The sequence below is a fragment of the Cryptomeria japonica genome, chromosome 11 (genome assembly GCF_030272615.1).
Source record: "Cryptomeria japonica chromosome 11, Sugi_1.0, whole genome shotgun sequence".
In the NCBI taxonomy this organism is placed as follows: Eukaryota; Viridiplantae; Streptophyta; class Pinopsida; order Cupressales; family Cupressaceae; genus Cryptomeria; species Cryptomeria japonica.
The window spans coordinates 664,685,488-664,709,667 of NC_081415.1; positions in this window are offsets into that span (position 1 = coordinate 664,685,488).

Consider the following 24,180-nt stretch of genomic DNA (forward strand, 5'->3'; position numbering starts at 1 on the left):
ATTCTTATTTCATCCTTGTATTTACAGCTGTTCATTGTTTAATCTCAATTCTACAATCTTGTTATTAGTTCATACTTGCATTTTGGGATTAGGGTTTGAACTTGTATCATTTTAGCTTTCAATTTCAACAAGGGAATAGAAATCCTAATAGATATTCCGTGGCTCTCTCTTTCACCAAAATAAGTAGCCAATTGTGTGATATCTCTAGGCTCTTTCGTATTCCGTAATGTGTGTCAAAAGGTAGGATTAGGGCATGTTAACCTAGTCTCGCTTTTTCCCCTACACATTTTGGTGAACCCGACGTGAACCTATCATTGCTTCCTCTTGCATTGCATTTGTTAGATCTAGATCTAGATTTAGTGTGTTTTCATTTCATTTTCATTAAAAAGAAAAAAAAAAGTGTGTTTCTTTGCATTGTGTGTTTAAATTTTATGCAATCTTTTCAAAATGTCAGATTTTTATTTGCAAAATGTTCATGCTTTCAATGATTATTATGAGTATAGCCAAGATGAATTAGATGAAGCTTTAGATGAGTTTTTAAACCCTAAAGATGCTAAACCTTCATTTTATCAAAAACTCATAAACCTTGTTACTATGCCATTTAGGTGTGATGAGAAAGATAAGTCGAATGATTCCTCTCAAGGATACATTCCTATCCACTCTTCCCCTGAATCTAGTAACATGGTTGTTTTCAATAATCCCCTCTATGAGGAGATGTCTCCTTTTGAATCAAAAGACAAACCTTTTAACCGATATGATCATGCTTTGTTGGACGATGCTCTTGATGACTTTGTGGCTTTGTCGAAATATTTAAACAAGAACAAGACCTCTAAATTGGTTAACATGATAAACTTGAATGAACATAATAAGCCTCTCTTTGAAGTCCAAGGTGCTTATCCTTCTCCCACCTTTCAAATTCCTAAATCACCTCTCCTTACTGTTCAAGGAAGGTATGATCATGATTCCTTTCGCACCCCGAATAAACCAATCATCACCGTGCAAGGAAGAAAACCTATAAGTCCTTACAGTTATGCTAAGCAAATAACTAGAGAGAGTTATCATGCGGTTGCCCATACTTATCATACCAGAAATAATAGGCAACCTAATCCTCCTCCTGTTATTCCAGTCTCTCTTCCTAATCCTCAACCAATTCTTTCTCAAGCTCCCCGTATTTCGCAAGTTATGGGTAAGGAATATGATCTCATAGAACAACTTAAAGCTACCCCTGCTAAGATATCCCTTTGGGATTTGATTCAAACTTCTTCCGCTCATCATGGAATGTTACAAGATGCCTTGAAAGATTTGAATGTTCCTCCACCGAATACATCTAGTAATATAGCATCTTTGGTTAACTCTGTGATGAATCCTAAAGCTCAAATTGTGTTTACCCAAGATGAGTTGCCTACTAGTGAAATTCAACAACAATATGATCCCTTGATGATTGTGGTTATTATGAAAGACACTGCTATAAGACAAACACTAGTAGATAATGGCTCTGGCCTTAATGTGTGTAGCATTAATCTATTGCATAAGATGAATGTGGATACGTCTCTTATTGAGCCTGACTCTCGTCCCATTCGTGGCTTTGACAATGTGGCTAAGACTTCATTGCGTATCATCACCTTACCTCTCACAGTGGGACCTGTTACTTTGCCTACTCCTATCCATGTTATGCCGGGAAATTTAACATACAACTTGTTATTAGGGAGGCCTTGGATTCACAGCATGCAAGCTGTCCCCTCTACATTACATAGACAAGTTAAATTTGTTTATAACAATAAGACATATACTTTGATAGGTGATACTAATTTTCAAGCTTGTCTACAAACATCTAATTATAAAGGAGATTCTTCTAAGCCATCCTCGTCTAGTGATGACTCTTTACACAAGAAACCTATCGATGAGTCTTCGCTCTCCGATGATCAAAATTCTTTGGATGAGTCTGGAGCTCCTGAAGAAGATCCTTCTCGACTTGAAACTACACATAAAAAGGATTTTGATCCTGAGAAGGTTCTCGCAGAGGATGATTGGGGATCTCTTGATTTTAACCCTACCTTTGTAGGTGAATATAAGGTTCCTTCTAGAGAAATTAAAGTTGAAAAGAAGGAAGAAGCTGAAAATCACAAAGTTGAAAAGAAAGAAGAAGCTAAAAATCAATCAACCTTACTTGAATCTATGAGTAATAATTTTGTGGCCGCTTCTCAAACTTCTTCTCCTCACACCTCTAATTATGAAGAGTTTGATTCTTTGTCTTATGAAAAACCACCTTCTCTTCCGGAAATGGCTGATCGTTATGGTCGTGGTTTTCGCATTTTTGCTAAGCATGGGTATCATGGAAAAGGTTGTGGTGCTCATGAACAAGGGATAAGAGTTCCTCTAGAGACTAATTTTCAACATTATGCCTTTGGACTTGGCTATAATCCCTGCAGACGTACTAAAGCTTCTAAAAGACCATGCATTAGTGTTAATGCTATCTCTACATCTTTATCAATACAACACCCTGAGTATATTGATGGGGATCCTTCGGGTGATTGTGCTTTGGATATCTTCCCTACCGATGATGCTTTAGCTGAGTTCTTGGGAGCCTATGACACTCTTCCTCGTTATCATCACAATAGGGGACTCCCTTATTGTTTGAACACTGAAGCCTATTTTGGAAAAGAGATTGATAACGATGAGATTGTGAAAGAATTCCCTCAGTTAAAGGATACTCCTCAACAAAGTAATCTTCTCATAAGTGACACCACTGATGTTAAGATGGATCCTTGCAACAAAGAGAAAGTTATTAAAATTGGAAAATGTCTGGATGAAGAAGAACAGAAACAATATGAAGAACTATTGCGTGAATTCCCTGAGATCTTTGCTTGGACATATTCTGACATGCCCGGTATAGATCCTAAGATTGTTACTCATAATATTGTCTTAGTTCCTGATGCTAAGCCCGTGAAACAAAAGATTCGAAAAATGAATCCTAAGGTGGCTCTGTTTGTTAAGGCTGAGATTGAAAAATTATTGGAGGCTGGATTTATCCGCCCTATTGACTATTCCCCATGGATTTCAAATATTGTCGCTGTGGCTAAACCAGACAACAAAATAAGAATGTGTACTGATTTTTGGGATCTGAATAAAGCTTCTTTAAAAGATGATTTCCCTCTTCCAAACATTGACATGATAGTTGATTCTACGGCAGGACATGCCTTGTTATCCTTCATGGATGGTTTTTCAGGATACAATCAAATTTTCATAAACCCTCAAGATCAATTCAAAACCGCTTTCACCACTCCCTGGGGTATGTTTTGTTGGATAATGATGCCTTTTGGACTTAAAAATGCTGGTGCAACTTATCAACGAGCGATGACCCTTATCTTTCATGATTATATGCATAAGATTTTAGAGGATTATGTTGATGATATTTTAGCTAGATCCTTTCTTCGCATGGATCATGTTAAAATCCTCCGTCAAATCTTTGAAAGAATTCATAAATATCACATGCGCTTGAATCCCCGAAAATGTGTTTTTGGTGTGGATAGTGGAAAACTGTTAGGATTCATAGTTTCGCATCGTGGGATTGAGGTGGACATTAAAAAAATAGATGCTATTGTTAACATGCCACCTCCTCGAAATGTCTCTCAACTTAAAAGCTTACAAGGAAAGATTCAAGCTATTCGTAGGTTCGTGTCTCAACTTGCGGATCGTACCTTTCCTTTTACTCAACTTCTTAAAAAGGATATCACTTTTCAATGGAATGAAGATTGTCAGCAAGCATTTGAAGATTTAAAAGTGTATTTGGCTAGTCCTCCTATTCTTCAACCTGCCGAACCTTCTAAACCCTTCCTTCTGTGTACAGCTGCTTCTTCTCATGCTCTCGCAGCATTGTTGGCACAACATGATAAAGATGGTAAGGAATGTCTGGTTTATTACATAAGTCGTACCTTAATCGATTATGAGACCCGATATTCTACGATAGAAAGACAATGCTTGGCCTTGGTGTTTGCGACTCAGAAATTGAGACATTATCTTTTAAATTCAGAAGTCCATGTCATGGTAAAGTTTGATCCTTTGAAGCATCTTTTCTCTAAAACTTATTTATCAAGACGTCTAGCTAAGTGGGTTATGATGTTAACTGAATTTGACCTTAAATTTGTTTCACAAAGAGCAATTAAAGGACAAGCGTTGACCGATCACTTAGTTGATGCCCCTTCGCCTTTCTCCTTCCCTAACCCTGACTCCTTTCCTGATGACTTCATTCTTTCTATAGAGAAAGATAAAACTTGGGAGTTATACTTTGATGGCTCTAAGTGTCATACGGGATCGGGGGCAGGTGTTGTTCTGGTTTCTCCTACAAAGAAACCTATTCCCTTATCATATCGTCTAAATTTCCTGTGTACCAATAACATTGCTGAGTATGAGGCTCTTATAGCGGGAATAAAAGCAGCCTTAGCTCTAAATATAAAACACATACATATCTATGGAGATTCACAATTGATTATAAGACAAGTAACAGGAATGTATCAAGCAAAACAAGACAAATTATCACAATATAAAGACCTTGCTATCTCTTTATTACAAAATTTTGATTCTTATACCATGGAACCCGTTCCTCGAAAAGATAATCGACATGCGGACGCAATGGCATGTGTGGCTTCTCTAGTATCTTTAGAGGACCCTATGGTCGATCTTAAGTTCGTTATTCACAATCTTATTTCTCCAGCTATTGAAGATGATTCTAGCTTAGTAACACGTTGTGACTTTGTAGATTCAGATGAATGATTCTCGCATAACGTAAGATATTTGACCGATGGTACCTTTCCTGATTTTGCTAATAGGAACACTAGGGCTAGAATCCACAAGTTGTCTGCTAGGTATATCATTCTTTCTAATGTCCTCTACCGAAGGGGTTATGATGGTCTTCTCCTTCGTTGTCTTAACAAGTTGGAAATCCCTGTTGCTCTTGAAGAGGCACATTCAGGTGCCTGTGGGGGGCATTTTGGGGGCAAATCCTTAGTTCATAGATTGCTTCGTATGGGATACTATTGGCAAACTATGCAGAAGGATTCCTTTTCATTTGTTAAGAAATGTCATCAATGTCAACAACACTATAATCTGATTCATGCTCCTGCCCAAGAACTTCGTTCTCAAGTAGCTTCTTGGCCTTTCTCCGCATGGGGTTTGGATCTTATTGGAAAAATCTCCCCTCCTTCATCTCAAGGACACACCTTCATTATAACCGCAACAGATTACTTTACGAAGTGGGTAGAAGCTATTCCCCTTCGCTCTACTACTGCTGAAGTGATTTGTCAATTTCTTCTAGAAAACATTATTTCTCGATTTGGGATACCTTCCACTATAATCTTAGATAATGGGACATCGTTTAAGAACAAGGACGTGAAGAAATTCCTCGATAAGTATCATATCAATCATCGATTTTCTACACCATATTATCCTTAGTCAAATGGTCAAGCCGAATCATCCAATAAGATAATTGAACAAATTCTTCGTAAAACCGTGAATAAGCATGGTAAGGATTGGAGTAACCAGCTAATCTATGCTCTTTGGGCCTATCGAACGAGTGTACGAATTGCTACGGGAACTACTCCTTATAATCTTGTTTATGGTGCTGACGCTATTATGCCCTTAGAATTAGAGATTCCATCACTTAGGGTTTCTCTCAAAGGTATAGTGGATGATGACTCTTATAGAGAACAACAACTTCAACAGCTTGAGATGCTTGATGAACAGCGTATAAATGCTCTTGAGCATATTCAAGCGTATCACAAAACTCTACAATGAAGCTATAATGATAATGTTATTCAACGTTCCTTCTCAGTAGGTGACTTAGTCCTTTATGAGAATCAGCGCAATGTGAATGCCTTACCTGCAGAAAAGGGAAAATTTAGTCCTAATTGGCTTGGACCATATATCGTTATTGAGGATTATGGATCAAGTGCTTACAAAATAGTGGATGTAGACGGTACGCCTCTTAAAGAGCCTATCAATGCTATGCACTTGCGTAGATATTATGCTTAATTCTTCATTCCTTATCTATCTTCTTTTCAATTCTTCAACATTGGATAATATGTTAGTGTTTCTTGATTAAAGAAAAATAGAATTAAATATTATATTGTTTAATCTATATTGCTTCATTCCTGACAAGCGTGTCTTCTTACTTTATAGTTTGTCTTGAATTCATTTATGTAAATTGTGAAAGATTTACATTCCATTATGCTAGCATATTATACAGTGTCGTTATGTGTTAAGTAGAATTGTATCATGTTGTGTTTAAGTTCAAAATTAAATCACATTAGTTATATGATTCTTAGACTTAATGCATATTTCTTCCTTATCATCAATGTTGTACTTGATTAAATATTTTAATTAAGTCACACATGTATCAATTTAATCATGGAGCATTGAGAAATCAATCACATGGAAATTAAATTCTGAGCATACATGTACATTTACCAAATGTATTAGATTTAATCAAAACAAAATATACATTGTTTTAAGCATTAAAGATAACACATTTGAGACAAAAGAGAAGCATGTATATATACATATATATATGTGTGGATCGTATACAAATATAGGTCACTGTATATCCAAAATGTGACCTCTCCTACATCATAAAATCATCTCCTATCCCTAGGGCTAGTGGCTGGAGAATGTCGACTGGACGCTCCCTCCTGATCTGGCCGTGAAGGTGGACCCATGGGTGTGTAGCACGATACAGATCGTGAATGACTCTGAGAGGAAATCCTACGATCCCTATCCATAAGGATCGCGCGATAGGTGGTAGCCTCAGTCTGAGCCGCTGCTAGATCTCGCCGCGCCTGCTGGAGGTCCTCTGATAGGACTCTCTCTCTCTGTCGCGCCTGCTGGAGGTCCTCTGATAGGACTCTCTCTCTCTCCCTCCATATATCTACCTATACTCGGATTGGGAAAAACAAATCCTCATGCCGACCCGCGTTCCCCTGAGGCCTATAGGCAATCTGTGAGGAACTGGGGATCTGTGCTATCATGGAAATGTCTGTCATTGCCTGCTGAATCAGGGAACACCATTCCTGCACATTAGCTGTGGTAGTAGAATAGATTTTTGTTAGTACCATTCTATATCGTCAAAACATTAATCAATCAATATAAACCTACTATACCTGGATCTCCCTCGCGCTAGTAGGGATCATGATATGGTAGCATCTGTGCCTAGGAACCGCTAGGTTCCCCTCGCTCGAATAATCTGTCCACGATGGGTGTAGGCTGGACGGTACTAGGGACAGGTCTCCGTATCGCCTCATGTTCCCCCTGTTGGGGAATAAGAGGTGGATCAAGTGCTATGGTATCGTCTCCTGAATGGTGGGGAGCTGCATCCGACTCCTCCTCATCATCTCTATTCTCCTCCTCGTCGTCCTCCTCGTCATCCTCATCCTCGTCCTCATCTGCATCATCACATGCATCCTCCTCGTCCTCCTCTCTATCTGTATCCTCCTCCTCCTCCTCATCACTGGGCTGATTGCCTGTAGGTGGATCAGGATCTCCCGCCTCCTCATGACCCTCTCCCTCCTCTGGCTCCTCCGACCTGGATCCCTGGTCCTCATCTCGGTCTCCATGTCTCCATGGGCCTGGATAGCCTGTCAGATGATCTGGTGGAAAGATAGGACCTGGATACGATCTCATAAACCATGAGACGTACCCCCGCTGTGCTCCAGGCTCTGTAGTATAATCAGTGACTACATCCTGATCAGATCCCTCTAAGTCTGTCGTCTCAATATCATCTATCATCAGTCTCGCTACTGCTCTAGGTCTGGGAAGGACCCGTGAGTGTCGAGTATAGATGGGCACATCGGCTGGAACACACTGCTCTAGTCCGAACTGCCTCCGTACTCGGTCAAAGTAGAAAGGGACTATGATATGTGAATATCGTCCTTGCAGTAGGTGGTTCCTCTGTAGACATGCTAAGTGTCTCTCCATACCATCCCATCTGTGCATCCGTAGGTAAGGTCTCCACACTGTCACCTCGGCTGTCAGTCTGTCAAAAATCACTCTCCAATATAACAAATCTCCAAATCTCCACTCACTGGTAAGTGGATAAGCGAACACCCTAGGTCGCTCGCTCGCTGTACTCAGCGGAAAGCCGACGGGCCTGGTGCATGTAAAGTGCTCTAGAATCCACACCTGCAGAAGTGTGCATGTCATCAAACTGCAACCCTGTTCGAATACATACTCCTCAAGGTCGTGATAGAGATGTGCAAGCATACTCTGACCCCAAGCATACACTCTCCTGTGTCTCTCCATCGCTCTGATACACCATGTGAGACCCCCATGCATATGTGTCCCTCGCCCATTAGGGCAGATGGCTAGTGCTATGATGGCTATCATAAGGCGTCTCAGAAGGGGTACCTCCCCTGTAGGGTGTAAGAGCCAACTAACCATGATGCGACCTCTCGTCTCGCTCGGCATGACTCTCCCTATGCAATACACCTGCTCTCTCTGATGATCCTCCGTTGACCGATCGGTCGCGTATGTAACAGTCGCTCCTCTGATAGGAAGGCGAAGTATATGGTACACATCCTCGAGTGTGACTGTCAGCTCTCCTACTGGAAGGTGAAAAGTGCATGTGTCAGGATCCCATCGCTCCATCAATGCCATCAGCATCACAGGATGGAACCGAATAGCTGGCATGAGGATCACATACCACAATCCCACAATTGATAGTGTGTCTCTCTCTGACTGAGTCAGCCACAGAATCTGATCTCGCAAACTGTGAAGAATATGTCCCCGCTGTATGCTCTCTCATGTACGGGAGACCCTGCAACACCAAAACATGACCGTAATCAGTACTCGATCATCAAAATCGCAAATGCAAACTATCGCACATCGTATGCTAGCCCTGAAACCCTTCGCTAGGCCCTGATTGGGGACCATGGCACCCTGTCAGGGACCATGGCGCCCTGTCAGGGACCATGGTGCCCTGAGGGGACCATGGCGCCCTGAGGGGACCATGGCACCCTGTCAGGGACCATGGCGCCCTGAGGGGACCAGGGCGCCCCACAGGGACCATGGTGCCCTGGGTGGGCCCCGGTCAGCCTTCAAGGCCCGCATACGATCACAAAAAAGTCAACATGCGAAAAAATCAAAAGTCAAATGTTCAGTCAACTCACCTCGTCCAGTGGCTCGTCGTCGATCACGGCCTGGCACAGGATCTCGATCCTCGTGGGACGCTCTGGTCATCGTGAAGGCATGATGATGGCTATGTGGGCTCCGCTACACTGAATAGTATTCTGAAATCGACAAAGTGACAAATGTAAGTGTCACTTTCAAGGTATATACTCTCATTTGTTTATCTTCACTTTTTGAAACCCTAATTTTCCTTTATCATTCATTTTATCATAACTTGGGTTTGGGAGATGCGATTTTTGAGCCGTTTGTTGCGTTGGAATCATATTTTCATTCCCCTACTCCCAGGATGTTCCAAAAAGTGCTCTGATGAAGCCTATTTAGTGAACACCCCTCATCAATACTATCTTACACAATTTGTCGCAAGTAAACATGCTACCCTGTTTCACCTCCCTAATAAGCAAGTTGAAACAGGGGGGGGCATATAGCTACTCACAGATTTCATCACTTTCCCTAGTAAGCATTAGGTGATTTTGTGATCTAACGTGTGTTTTGTAGGGTGCGGTTCCTAACTGTGTATTGCAGATACCGCTGGGGGCTTCGTCCGACAACTTATGGATATATCCTTTTTCAAATAATGTTTACTTTTCTGTACTTTAGCTTGCATATGCACGTAGTACTCATATGACCACTAAAGTGGGGGCTAAATGTAGCGTCGTAAATTGTACGCACTTTCTAGGGTGGTACAATTTCACACCTAGTTTAGCACCCGCCTTAGTGCATTTTGCATTTTGCATTGCATTTCTCCTTTAGCACTTAATTAATAAAATTAATTAGGTCTAAGGTCCTATTTTATCATTGTCTACATCATAAAGTTGGGCCCTTTCACTAAAGCGCGCCCTTCGCATTTTATTCCTCCAATACATCACTCAATCAAAAACCCTAATTAAGTCCTATTTCGAACTTGGGGGCTTGGTTTCGGGGTCAAAACATCTCGAAATCACCTGTAACTTCGGGATTCTCTCTGAAATCATCATATCCGACGGCCCTGAAAATTTGGTGAAAAGTTGTCGGGACTGTGGCGCCCGGAGTGCACATGGTCCCAGACATTTTTCCCAAAATTTTGGGAGCACGATCCAATCATAAAATAAAGTTTAACCCCAAGAAATTGGTGGGATATTCAATCTCTAGGTCGGCCAAAAGATGAATTTGCGATCTAGGGTTTCCTACATAAGAGCTCTCTTTCTTCATTTGAAGGGATCCGATTTTTGTTTTTCAGGAACTTCATATGCAGCGAAAGAGCAGATCTTTGAAGACTTCAACAACATTCAACATTCCTCTATCAAGCACTTATCAAATTCATTCATCCACTTAGGGCTTGGAAGACATTGAAGAACAATAGGAGATTACCGACTGAAGATTGGCTTGTACTCCTCCCTTGAGGGTTGGGTATGATTTCATGTTGTTTTCATGTCTTTACATAAGCCTCAATACATCATTTATTCATGCTTTAGATCACATTGCATCTTGATTTAGAGCATTTACATTATCATTTACAAGCAATTAGGGTTTACTTTCTAGGTTGCTCTAGTTTGCTTTCTTGCATTTTAGGACCTTGCACACACACTAGGTTTGCACACACAATACATTTTACAAAACAACTTGGCTATTCGTGGAGGTGGAAATCACCGAAGCGGGGGTTTGACTAAGGCAAAACCCTATATAGCCGCTCATACACCCTTTTTCAGATATCATTGCAGGTTTCAGGATTCGGATGATGCCGCGGGATACAGATCCGGAGAGAGAAGGTCGAGACAGCACTCTGTGTCAAGTTGCAGAGCAAAAGACTGGGACAGGGGTGCTGGGCACCCTGGTCCTGCTAGGACAGGGGCGCTGGGTGCCCTGGTCCCTGGGATAGAGGCGCTGGGCGCCCTGGTCCTCCAAACAAGACAGCTTTCAGACAGCTTCCCGACAGTGTTTCAGAGTGCAGAACAGCGATTTCCGGTGCAGTTTTCAGGACAGTGGTGCCCGCGCTCTCGTCCCGAACATTTTTAGTCCAATTTTGACTCCGGGTACACATCTGCATTCTTATTTCATCCTTGTATTTATAGCTGTTCATTGTTTAATCTTAATTCTGCAATCTTGTCATTAGTTCATACTTGCATTTTGGGATTAGGGTTTGAACTTGTATCATTTTAGCTTTCAATTTCAACAAGGGAATAGAAATCCTAATAGATATCCCGTGGCTCTCTCTTTCACCAAAAGAAGTAGCCAATTGTGTGATATCTCTAAGCTCTTTCATATTCCGTAATGTGTGTCAAAAGGTAGGATTAGGGCATGTTAACCTAGTCTCGCTTTTTCCCCTACACAAATAGATTCAATGGAAATTGTTATGCATGCAAGAAGTCTGGGCATAAAGCATTTGAGTGCAGGTCTGTCATGCACAACACCGGAAGGTATCCTCAAAGGAGTCAAGGAGTCTTTCCTGAACCCTTTGGGAACTGGAATCCAAATCATTTTAATACCTATAATCATCAGTTAGGAAGTGGTGGCTACCAAGCGACAATCAGATGGAGAGCAACCTGTTTGATCTATCATGGTAGTGGTCACACAACTGCAACATGTAGATGGAAGAATGGAAACATGAATAATGGACCTTGGAGAGCACCTGGAATGGTTTGCTATCATTGCAACAAACTGGGTCATACAACAAGATTTTGCAGAATGAGAAAGAATATATCGGATGATATACCGATCACTCCGGAAGGAAAGATTGATGTTGAAACTATTCAAGTGGATATGAAGAAAACCTAGAAAAAGAAGCCAGAAGAAGTGTCTCTAGAAGAATCGGTTTCTGCACCTGGTGTGGAAATCTCTGAACCAGCAAACTAAGCTACAAGAAAGCCTAAGGGGAAACAAATCAGTAAAATATTTTGAACCCCCGATTTACACCAGTAAAAGACCTTAACCGGTATATGATACCTATCAATTGGCAAAAGACCGGAAATGGTAAAAGGCAAATTAGGGTTTACGCCCTAATGATGGAGCATTTAATATGGTAGGTGGATAATTAATTTAAAAGGTATTTTTAAGTCATTTTCACTTATCATTTATCAAGCGAAGAAGTTTTCAAGTGCAGAGCAACAAAAGATGATTTGTCTTGCAATTAAGAGAGATTTTAAAACTTTGAAGAAGGATTTGAAGATAACATCAATCGGTCAAGTGTAGAACTCAAAGCGGTAACCCAACAACTAAAGTAGTGAGTGGCAAAGCGGAATTTGCAAGCCCTAAATTTTGACTTTCAAAGGTATTTTTTGAGTTTCTCTTTTTATCATGGCTTCAGCATCGCACTCTAGTTATAGTGCACCCGTTGGTTAGTAGATTTCATCCAACGGAAGGCAAAATATAATGAACTATCCCAAATACTCATTGGTGTTATAGTTGAGGAAGGTATTTCAGATTACATTGACTGTAAAATTGAAGACCTAGGATCTCTAGTGATCCATTCACAGTTGAGTTTGTTCTACGGGAAGGACAAGAAGATCAAATTGGAATTTAGCATCTTGGAAAAGAAGAAGTTTCACAATGTGGTCTACTTCTTTGAAGAATTCACAAATGATCACATCTGCATCATTCTAAGCAGAGTGCATGGTGAAAAAATGTATTTGGAGTGGACACATGACATCACACCGGAAGTGATTCATACCATCACTAGTTTCTGTAACGTTGGAGAAGTGCCAGCCCTAAGGAAGATCAGCAAGACTGAAATGACCAAGCTCATCGATTCAGTGAGCGACCAACAGGGAATGACCATCAATACCATCAAGGACAATCTGGTCAAGTATGCCTGCATGGTGATAGGTTATCGGACATTCCATGCTAGTAGAATTAACTCTGTCTCTGCTGTAGTGGTAAATGTTGGCTAGAGGATGATCATGGAAGATGCCTCATTTGATTTATGCACCTATATGCAAAGGCAACTGTTGGTGAACCTGAAGTCAATCAAATAGGAAAATTCCTTGAGGATTAAATTCGAACAACTATTGGTTAGATTGTTCTTCTACTTTCAAGGCTACTTCCTAGGAGTCAATGATATTCAGTGGTCTGCTGACCAACCAGTTTCAAAGCAAATTAGGGAAAGTCTTCAAGCAGTTGGAACCGGTTATCTTGAAGTCCTGAACAAATACTTTGATGAGTTTAGATGCAAGTTGAGAAAAAGGGTGAGAATATCTGGTGATTGTTAGTATTTTGGTATGGTTTTCTCATTGATGTCAACACCTACTAAACACTTATCAACTTTGGCACTTTGGAGAATCAACAACATTCACCAGAAAGCAAGTGACTTATGCACAGTCACCGGTATCTAGCACACCAATAGGATATAATGATCACCGACACATGGAATGATATGGAAAACACTTGGTTATGTCGAAGACATCATGTGGACACCTTGTCTTGGAGTTTTGTTAATTGGCATATTCATATTTACATATTTGTTGTTACCAGCAAATAGGTCCAGGTTACACCGGCAGGTTTATCTTCTCCAGATCAGCATGGCACACTATGGAGATGACTTATTATTATTATAAATGCATTGAGCCGACATGTTGAATCGGTTATTGCATCGAATATTGTTTTGTTTATAAAATGATTTTATTATAATATATCTTGTAGAGCCGACCTACTAAAATTGGTCCTAGGTTATAGTATAAATGTAAGATCTTATTTGTAAAATCAAATGTGGAGTGCGAAAAAAGATTGTGTGAAGATATATGTGAGAATAAGTAGAGCTATACACACATACATCATTTGAATATTGAAGGAGGGTTTTGTGAAGACAATCGGAACTACACTGATACCGAATCCAGCATATGAAGATTCTATGTTGAGCAGTACATTCTTATTGGATTTAACCATCCAATTGTAGTCAGTGCGACTCCTATTTTTGTGATTGACCAGTGAGCTCTAGGCGCTTGGCCTTTCTGCATGTGCAGACCCCATTTGTATATACTTACTATCTATAGTAGTATCATCTAATTGTGGGTAAGGTTTCCCACCGTGGTTTTTCCCTTTACAGGGTTTCCGCATACAAATATTAGTGTTATGTGTTGTGGATGACTTTGTCCTTTTTGTTTCATGCATTAATATTTACCAGTATTGCAATTATCTGATAAAACTGTCCATCGATATAAAAGACTATTTCATAGGTATTAAACAGAAATTTGATTAAGTTATTTTTGGTTTAAATTTATTAGACAACTGATTCACCCCCCCCCCCCCCTCTCAGTTGTCTCTAGGACCTAACAATTGGTATCAGAGCCTACTCCTCTTTAGCAGAAGTTTAACAGCTTGAGGAGATCCAATGTCTACTAACTATTTCAGGAAGGACAGTCCTAAACTTGATGGAACCAACTATGGCATATGGAAGATTAGAATGGAGACACATTTGAAAGGATATCTGGGATGTTACAAAGAATGGTTGTACTGTTCCTACTCCTGGTCAACCTAATCCACCTACCTTGGGAAAGGATGAAGAAAATGATTGCAAAGTAAGAGAAGCACTTTTGAGTGCATTGTCAGATCAACAAATCATGGGATTATCAGATAGGTCCACTACTAAAGCTATTTGGGATCATTTGGAAACACTGAATGAAGGAGATTCCACAGTCAAAACTGCAAAACTTGAAAGCTTCTGGGTTAGGTATGAACATCTGAAAATGGAAGAAGATGAAAGGATTTCTGCTTTTATGGAAAGAGTAAATGAGATTGTTTTGGGTATTAAATGTTGTGGAGGAACCTTAAGTGAGGATGAAATTGTTTCAAAAGTCTTAAGAGGATTGCCACCGGCATATAAAATGAAAGTCACTGCTATAAATGAGTTAAGAACAATGCCTAATACATTAGTAACTAGGGATACATTGATTGGAAAACTTTCAGCTTTTGAAATTGAAGAATTTGGTAATGTTGCTACTATAAAGATAGATTTAGCCTTTAAAGCATCAACATCATCTGCACCATCATTTGACACTGACAATGTTTACTATGTTGAAGGATTAAAGCATAATCTTTTGAGTGTTGGTCAATTAGTTGAGAAAGGATTTCAGTTACAATTCAAAAATGGAAAATGCAAAATCATGAATAGAACTGGTTTGGAAATTGTAACTGGTAATTAGACTAGAGGCAATATCTTTCATTTGAATAATAGTGAAAAGACATGCTTAATTGCACATATTGATGAAAGTTGGCTATGGCATAAGAGACTTTGTCATGTAAACTTTGATTGCATGGTGAAAATCGGTACTACTAAGGCAGTTAGAGATTTACCTAAAATTGTCAAACCTCACAATATAGTATGTAAGGAATGTCAATTTGGAAAACAAGTTAGAGCTAGTTTCAAAAGTATTCCAAAAAAATCCAATAATGCTCTTGATTTAATTCATACTAATTTATGTGGTCCAGCTAGAACTAAAAGCTTATAAGGTGATAGATATTTCATGTTAATCATTGATGACTATTCTAGAATGTGTTGGGTTACTTTTCTCAGAGAAAAATCAGAAGCACTTAGAAAGTTCAAACTATTCAAAGTTATAGTAGAAAATGAAACTGGTAAGAAAATCAAATGTCTAAGGTCAGATCAAGGAGGAGAATTTACATCTAAGGAATTTAATACATTCTCTGAAGTAAATGGAATCAAAAGAAAGCTATCAGCACCTCGGACACCACAGCAGAATAGAGTTGTTGAAAGGAAAAACAGAACTATCTTAGATGTAGCAAGAAGTATGTTATCAGAAGCAAACTTACCACATGAATATTGGAGAGAGATAGTCAGTACAATGGTCTATACATTCAACAAAGTTCACATCAAAGGTGAAACTGGTAAGAGCCCTCATGAACTATGGTTTGGTATTACTCCTACTCTTAAATATTTTAGAATTTTTGGAAGTAAATGTTATATCAGAAGAGATGAGTATATTGGCAAATTTGATCCTAGAAGTGATGAAGGAATATTTCTTGGTTATTCATCTAAGAGCAAGACATATAGATGTTTTAACAAAAGATTGCAGAAAATTGTTGAAAGTACAAATGTAAAGATTGATGAACAATTCAGAGGAACTTCAAGGTATATAGACTAAGAACCAGCAACATAAATCTTGACAAATGAACCTACACTAAATCCATTGGTACAGAATGAAGATCCAATTACACCGGTATGTAAGACTGAATCATTCTAAAGATCAGATAATTGGAAACAAGTATAAAGGAGTTATGTCAAGAGGAAGATTGGCAAATGAAGAGGTATGTCTTATTTCTCAAATTGAACCATCATCTGTTAATGAGGCATGTGAAGATAAATATTGGAGTAAAGCTATGGAAGAAGAATTGGAACAAATTGAGAAAAATAACACTTGGACATTAGTTCCCCGACCTAAAGATAAAAATGTAATTGGAACCAAATGGGTAGTCAGAAACAAACTTAATGAACATGGTAAGGTTATCAGAAATAAAGCAAGACTAGTGTGTAAGGGATATTCTCAGAAAGAAGGAATTGATTACAATGAAACCTTTGCACCGGTAGCTAGAATTGAGGTAGTTAGATTGTTTTTGGCTTTTGCAGCACATAAGAACTACAAAGTATATCAAATGGATATTAAATGTGTGTTTCTGAATGGAGATCTTGAAGAAGAAGTTAACATTGAACAACCTGATGGATTTTCTTTGACAGATAACAAAGATATGGTTTGCAGGTTAAGAAAAGCTTTGTATGGATTGAGGCAAGCTCCAAGAGCTTGGTATGCAAGATTGGATAAGTATCTTTTAAAGATTGGTTTTTCTAAAGGTAATGCTGACATCAACTTATACTATAAAGTGGCTAATGATGACATCTTGGTTATAGAAGTTTTTGTTGATGATATAATCTTTGGAGGAGAAGATGGATTATGTAAAGAATTTTCTATTAAAATGCAACAAGAATTTGAAATGTCTATGATTGGAGAAATAAAATTCTTTTTAGGATTGCAGATTTCACAAACTGATAAAGGTATATTCTTGAGTCAATCCAAGTACTTAAAAGAGTTACTAAAGAAATTTGGGATGGAGAACTCTAAACCGGTAAGCACACCTATGACTGCAAATGAAAAACTATCACTATGGGATGAATCTACACTAGTAAATCCAACTAGATACAAATCTATGATAGGAGGTTTGTTGTATTTGACACAAACTAGACCTGATATTATGAATGCAGTATGTATTGTTTCAAGATTTCAGAGTAATCCTAGAGAAAATCATGAATCAATAGTAAAAAGGATTTTCCGGTACTTACAAGGCACTATAAATCTTGGATTATAGTATCCTAGAGATGAAAACTTTGAATTATGTGCATACACAGATGTAAATTGGGTAGGAGATGTGGATGATAGAAAAAGCACCACCGACAGAGCATTCTTTCTTGGAAACAGACTAGTTTCTTGGTTGAGTAAGAAATAAAGCTATACATCTTTATCAACAGCAGAATTAGAATATGTTGCAGCAGCAACTAACTGTACACAGGTACTATGGCTTAAGCAAATCTTGAAAGATATAAAGGTAAAATGTAAGGAACCTATTACTATCTATTGTGATAACACTGCAGCAATTGATATATCCGAGAATCCAATATTACATTCTAAAACCAGACATTTTTCTATCAAACTGAATTTTCTAAGGGAAAATGTTGAAGCAAAGGAAAAAAAATTGGTTTATGTGAATACTAAAGAGCAGATTGCAGATATCTTCACTAGACCTCTTCCTAAGGAGACAAATATCTCAGAGACCAGCTTGGGGTCATACCCCCACCAGTAGAGACTTAGAAAGTTGATGTTTATCATCAACATACAGAATTAATAGAGAAATCTTTTACTTCGGCTTTGATGTGAAGCTACTTCTTAGGGGGAGTAGTTGGTACACTAAATTGGTTGGTATTTTGTATATGAACTTGGCTTGGTAATAACTTTGGGACTTGATGTCAAAAGGGGAGAGCTTGATATGGAATAACACAAGGAAAACACATGTTTCTCCCAAGGGGAGAGATTGTTATTTGGGAGAGATTATTACTCTCTGTATCCGTATTTTGATTTTTGGTTATGATCTCTTTTTGGGAGATTGTTGGTTTTTGGTACTTGTCATTTTTGTTTAGGCACTTTGATGGTTTTTCCATCTTGTGTTCCCATCAATGCCAAAGGGAGAGATTGTTGGTATTTTGGTATGGTTTTGTCATTGATGTCAACACCTACTAAACACTTATCAACTCTGGCACTTTGGAGAATCAACAACATTCACTGGCAAGCAAGTGACTTATGCACAGTCACCAGTATCTGGTACACTGACAAGATATAATGATCACCGACACATGGAATGCTATGGAAAACACTTGGTTATGTCGAAGACATTGTGTGGACACCTTGTCTTTGAGTTTTGTTAATTGGCATATTCATATTTACATATTTGTTGTTACCGACAAATAGGTCCAAGTTACACCGACAGGTTTATCTTCTCCAAATCAGCATGGCACGCTATGGAGATGACTTATTATTGTTGTAAATGCATGGAGTCAACATGTTGAATTAGTTATTGCATCAGATATTGTTTTGTTTATAAAATGATTTTATTGTAATATATTTTGTAGAGCTGACCTACTAAAATTGGTCCTAGGTTATGGTATAAATGTAAGATCTTATTTGTAAGATCGAATGTGGAGTGCGAAAAAGGATTGTGTGAAGATATATGTGAGAATAAGTAGAGCTATACACACAGACATCATTTGAAGATTGAAGGAGGTTTTTTGTGAAGACAATCAGAACTACACCAGTATTGAATCCAGCATATGAAGATGTTATTTTGAGTAGTACATTCTTATTGGATTTAATCATCCAATTATAGTCAGTGTGACTCCTATTTTGTGATTGAGCAGTGAGCTCTAGGCACTTGGCCTTTCTGCATGTGCAGACCCCATTTGTATACACTTACTATCTACAGTAGTATCATCTAATTATGGGCAAGGTTTCCCACCGTGGTTTTTCCCCTTACAGGGTTTCCACATACAAATATTGGTGTTATGTGTTGTGGATGACTTTGTCCTTTTTGTTTCATGCATTAATATTTACCGGTATTGCAATTATCTAAAAAAACTATCCACCGGTATAAAATATTGTTTCACCGGTATTAAACAGAAAGTTGATTAAGTTGTTTTTGGTTTAAATTTATTAGACAACTGATTCACCCCCCCCCCTCTAATTTGTCTCTAGGACCTAATAGTGATATTGTCAAAAAGTATGAAGAGGACATCTGCTTTATCATCAAAGTAGATGAGTGCATAATGGAGGTTGTTGAGCCCAGAAAGGAAGAAGTGGAGCCTATGGGTTATGAGGTGATGTATGATATACTAGATGGGTATGCTTCTACCCTACTTGCCTCACCACTTGATCCTAAAATGAAGAGAATCAACACCTATCTAGAAAGGGTTACGCTAGTTGAGGAGCCCTCTATGAAGAGAGGAAAGACGGTACCATTTGTATCAACACCAGTTACTTTAGCAAGTCCTAAAGTGACCAAGTGGTCACCGACAAAGAAGAAACCAGAAGTTGCACCCGCTAAAGTCTTTGAGAGAAAATGGAAGACAAAAGGCAACACACTAGACTCAAAAGATATAGAATCTGAAGAAAATCCTAAGAAGACTAGGCAAACAAGAAAGAAGACAAAGACAACCAGCAATGAACTAGCATCATCAGCACCAGTAAATATTGATATTTCCTCTTACAAACCTTTGACACATTGTCAAATAACTATTAAGAACATTAGGAAAAAAGTGCTGAGGGATTTGGTAGATTGTTTTGATGATTTCAATGATAATGAGAAGGAGGAAGTTGAATAGGAAGTCATTCAATATTTATGTATTAATGACTGGTCGCCATCAGAAATTAAATCTATGACACTGGATTCTTTATATAATTCTTTAGACAACAAATGGCATATTGCCATAGAAAAGGAAGAGGAGATAAGAGAGGAAATATTTGCTTAACATTTTCTTGATGTGTCTAATTCCAAACTTTATGAAGTTATGGAAAAATATAAAGGCCTCTTCTTTATGCGAAGAAGGAGACTCTTGTTGCTAGAAGGGAAAGTCCCTGAGGTGGTAAAAGATACCCACTCTCATGCCCAAGCTGCTCTGAGATTGCACCAGGTGTTCGAAGCCAACAAAAAGGCTGAACAAGAATTAGAAATAGAAAAACTGAATGAGGTGTATAACAATGAAGGAGAACAGGTCACTAAGCAAATGGACCCTATTGATGTTGATGCTTTGGACGGTGAAGATGTTACTCTAGATACACCAACATAAATGGTAGGATAGGAGAAATAGGACAAGGAAAAGAGAAAGGAGGAAGTGAAGAGGAAACAGACAGAAGAAGAGAAGAAGCAAAAGGAAGAGGAGAAGAGAAAGGAAGAGGAAAAGAGAAAAGAGGAAGAGAAGAGAAAAGAGGAAGAGGAGAGAAAAGAGGAAGAGAAGAGAAAAGAAGAGGAGAAGAGAAAATGGGAAGAGGATAAGAAGAAGAAGAAGGAAGAAGACAAGAAATAGGAAGAGGAGAAGAAGAAGAAGGAAGAAGACAAGAAACAAGAAGAGGAGAAGAAGAAGAAGGAAGAGGAGAAGAAATAGGAAGAGGAGAAGAAGAAGAAGGAAGAGGAGAAGAAATAGGAAGAGGAAAAGAAGAAGAAGGAAGAGGAGAGGAAAGAAGAAGAGAAGTGGAAAGAAGAAGAAATGAAGAAGAAAGAAGAGAAAAGAAAGAAAGAAGCTGAGGAGAAGAAGAAGGCAGAAGAAGATAAGCAAAAAGCCAAGGAAAAGGAGGAAGCAGCAAAGAGTGTACATGTAGAGACCCCAAAGGCAACCGATGGTAAAGCCAGACTGGCTGACATCACTAGTCCCATTGACCTCCAGACTGCAAATGAAACGAAGCTACTGCAAAGTATTAAGCTTGCTCAAGAGCAACTAGAAGCACTAAGGAGGAAAAAGGAAGAAGATGTGATTCAAACTGTGGTAGAAACTCTCACCAATTTGATTCCCATTACCAATCTCCCAAGTACCGATTCCTCTCTAGCTCAATTGAAGCTCCTATGCACAGTTGTAGAGGACCAAGTGTAATGTCTGGAAGAGGTTGCTGAAGCCAATGCTCAAAAGAAGCATCAAAAGGCTTTGAACACTACCATGGTTTAGAAGTTGAATGAGCTCTGGTCTGAAATTCAAAAGGCACAAAAGGACATAAGAGATTCTCTAGATGAGGGGAATGTGTTGCTCAGTAAGATATGTCAACCTCATCTATTATGTGATGATGTGCTTGCTCAAAAAGACAAACTGCAAACTAATTTGCAGGCATTCATAAGCACTTTCAAGACGCCTTACTAATTTGCAGACATTCATAAGCACTTTCAAGACACCTTATGATTCCTTCACCGCTTATGGGAAAACCGTTCACCAGTTTCAACTCCAGTCTGCAAGAATAGAGTTAGAGATCAGCAACTCGACATGATATTAATGGGAACTTCAACTGGTTCTACTACCAAGACTACAAATACTTCAGAAATGCTATTTCAATTTGGATACCTTAACTGTCACTCAAGAGATGAGTACCTTGGACACCATAGAGGAATAGGTATCCCAGATGCAAATGGAAAGTGAGGTTGCTACCTCATTGCTTGAGTCATGGTCTCTATCCATGAAATAATTTATGCAAGACTTTAAATCAATTTTTGACAAGTTTCACTCTTTATTGTCATAAACTCTTATGATTTTAATGATAATGGAAATAGGGGTTATTCAGTTGTACTTTGTCATTGTTGGCAAAGGGGGAGTAGTATTCTATATTTAAAATTTTGATGCATGTTATGTATAATTTCTTGTTTATCTCTGTAAGGGAGTAGTATACATTGTATTTTCTGCAAAAGGGGTAGTGTATATGCTTAGGGGGAGTAATTTTGATTATGGCATATTTTTGTTGTAAAACACTTAGATGTCAAAAATTTTCCTAAGTGTTGCCATCAATGCCAAACAGGGAGATTGTTGGCATTTTTTATGTTTATGTTGTGGTTGTCATTGATGGACACACACTTGCTTTGAGATCACTTTCTATGTATGAGTTATGCTCAACCCGTATTTGTTCCAAACCGGTATTATGTATTATAGTCTTTAGGCTATCGGTGTTTTAGAGAAAGTTTTTACCGATCTCAAGTGGTATGAAGACCTCAAGCAGTTCGAGGATCTCAAGCAGAGCAAAGAAACTGTAGCGACAGTTATCATTTTCCCAATCTTCTTTTTTGGACAACTGGTAATCGGTTTAATGTTTGAACTAGTATTTTTGTGATGAGTTACCATCCACCGACACTTTCATGGTGATTTGTGTCATGTTATCAAATGTGTCTAGATGCAATGAACCTAGGAACTTGCAATGTAATCCTATTGGACTGACATGAAATCAGATTACTTCTTAAGGACATCATGTCTAGGGTTTTAAGATATGTAGTTGTTAGGGTTTGTGGTGGTTGATGAGTTTTTGTATGTGTGATCTTAGAAGAGAAGATCAACTTTGTGTGTTGTAATAGAGTGTGGATTTACTAAAGACTGAAGTAATGTTGAAATGCACTAGCAATGAGCTATCATGGATCTAACCAAGCAAACTGTGCTATTTGCTAGATCATTCACTTGTTGACTACTCACATCTTCGACAAGTCTGAAACCCTTAACCGAGTAGGCCCAGAAAAGCCTTTGTAAATCCTCTAACAAGGTGGTTCACATCTCTGGATCTGAAATCCTCTCACAAGGTAGTCTTTAATCAGACTTATCTCCTAATAGAGATTGAGATTCCTAACAGGATCTGTTCTGGTGAAGAACATTGTATGACCTTAACCGGTCTGGTTACTATTCTACAGATAGTTACTTGTGAGTTTCATCTCACCATGGTTTTTTCCATTTGGGTTTCCACGTCAAAATCTCTTGTGTTATGGTGATTGTGCTTCTATGGCTGAATGCCTTATTTGTTGTTTGGTTTACATTTGTGTTAACCGGTTTGTTAGTAAAACTGTTATACCGATTTACTGCTAAACTGTTTAAGTGTTTAAGTTCAGTATTTTTTGGTATACTAATTCACCCCCCCTCTTAGTATTCATCATGTTAAAGAATTTATAGTTTTATTATGAACATTTATAGAATGATGAACAAAGAGAAGTAGAGGAAGCAATTTTGTTATATTTGGATATTTATAAGAAAGCCTTGATAGAAATTGAAAACCAAATATCAACACAGTTGTATGATATGTTAGATGCTAGAAGACTATCAACAATGCAAGAGGACAAGCATATAAAAATTCAAGAGTTGTTATATGTTTATGTTTCTATTGCTCCAAAGGAGATGGATAAGATACTTGAGGTGGCAGATAGGAAAATCTTTAACAAAAAACATAGAATAATTATTCTTATGTTAAGAAGAGTAAATGAGATAATCAAGGAGACCCACAAGGCATGGGTTAAGTTCTTTGAAGAGAACCATGGTTTTTTATACTTCACCAGAATATAAGACATATACTGTAGACATCCTAGTTGAACGAAAAGGAAAGGGTATTATGGGTACTTCACCCTCAATTTAAAAATAGATTAAGATAGTGGAAATCAAGCCCCCGATAGATACAAATGTATAGACAAGTGTTGAGATATTGGCAAATATAGAGAGTGTAAAGGTTGATAATGTACATGATACTAATGTTGAGGACAACAATCCTCCAAATATAGATGTATAGGATGAGGTTATAGTTCCTAGGGAAGAACTGATAGTTACTAAGACTGCACCAAGTGGTGAAGCCACCGGTGCAAGTGAGGAAGCTATAAACGATAAATCATTAGAGGAGAAGAAAGGGGAATTTGATAGGGAATCGATAGTAGTCCATCATCATTGTCAATTGACACCTCATGGATTGAAAATAAAATCATAACCGAGATGAGTCCTACTAAACTCATGATGATGGCTGCACAGAAAATGTTGAAGGAAGGATC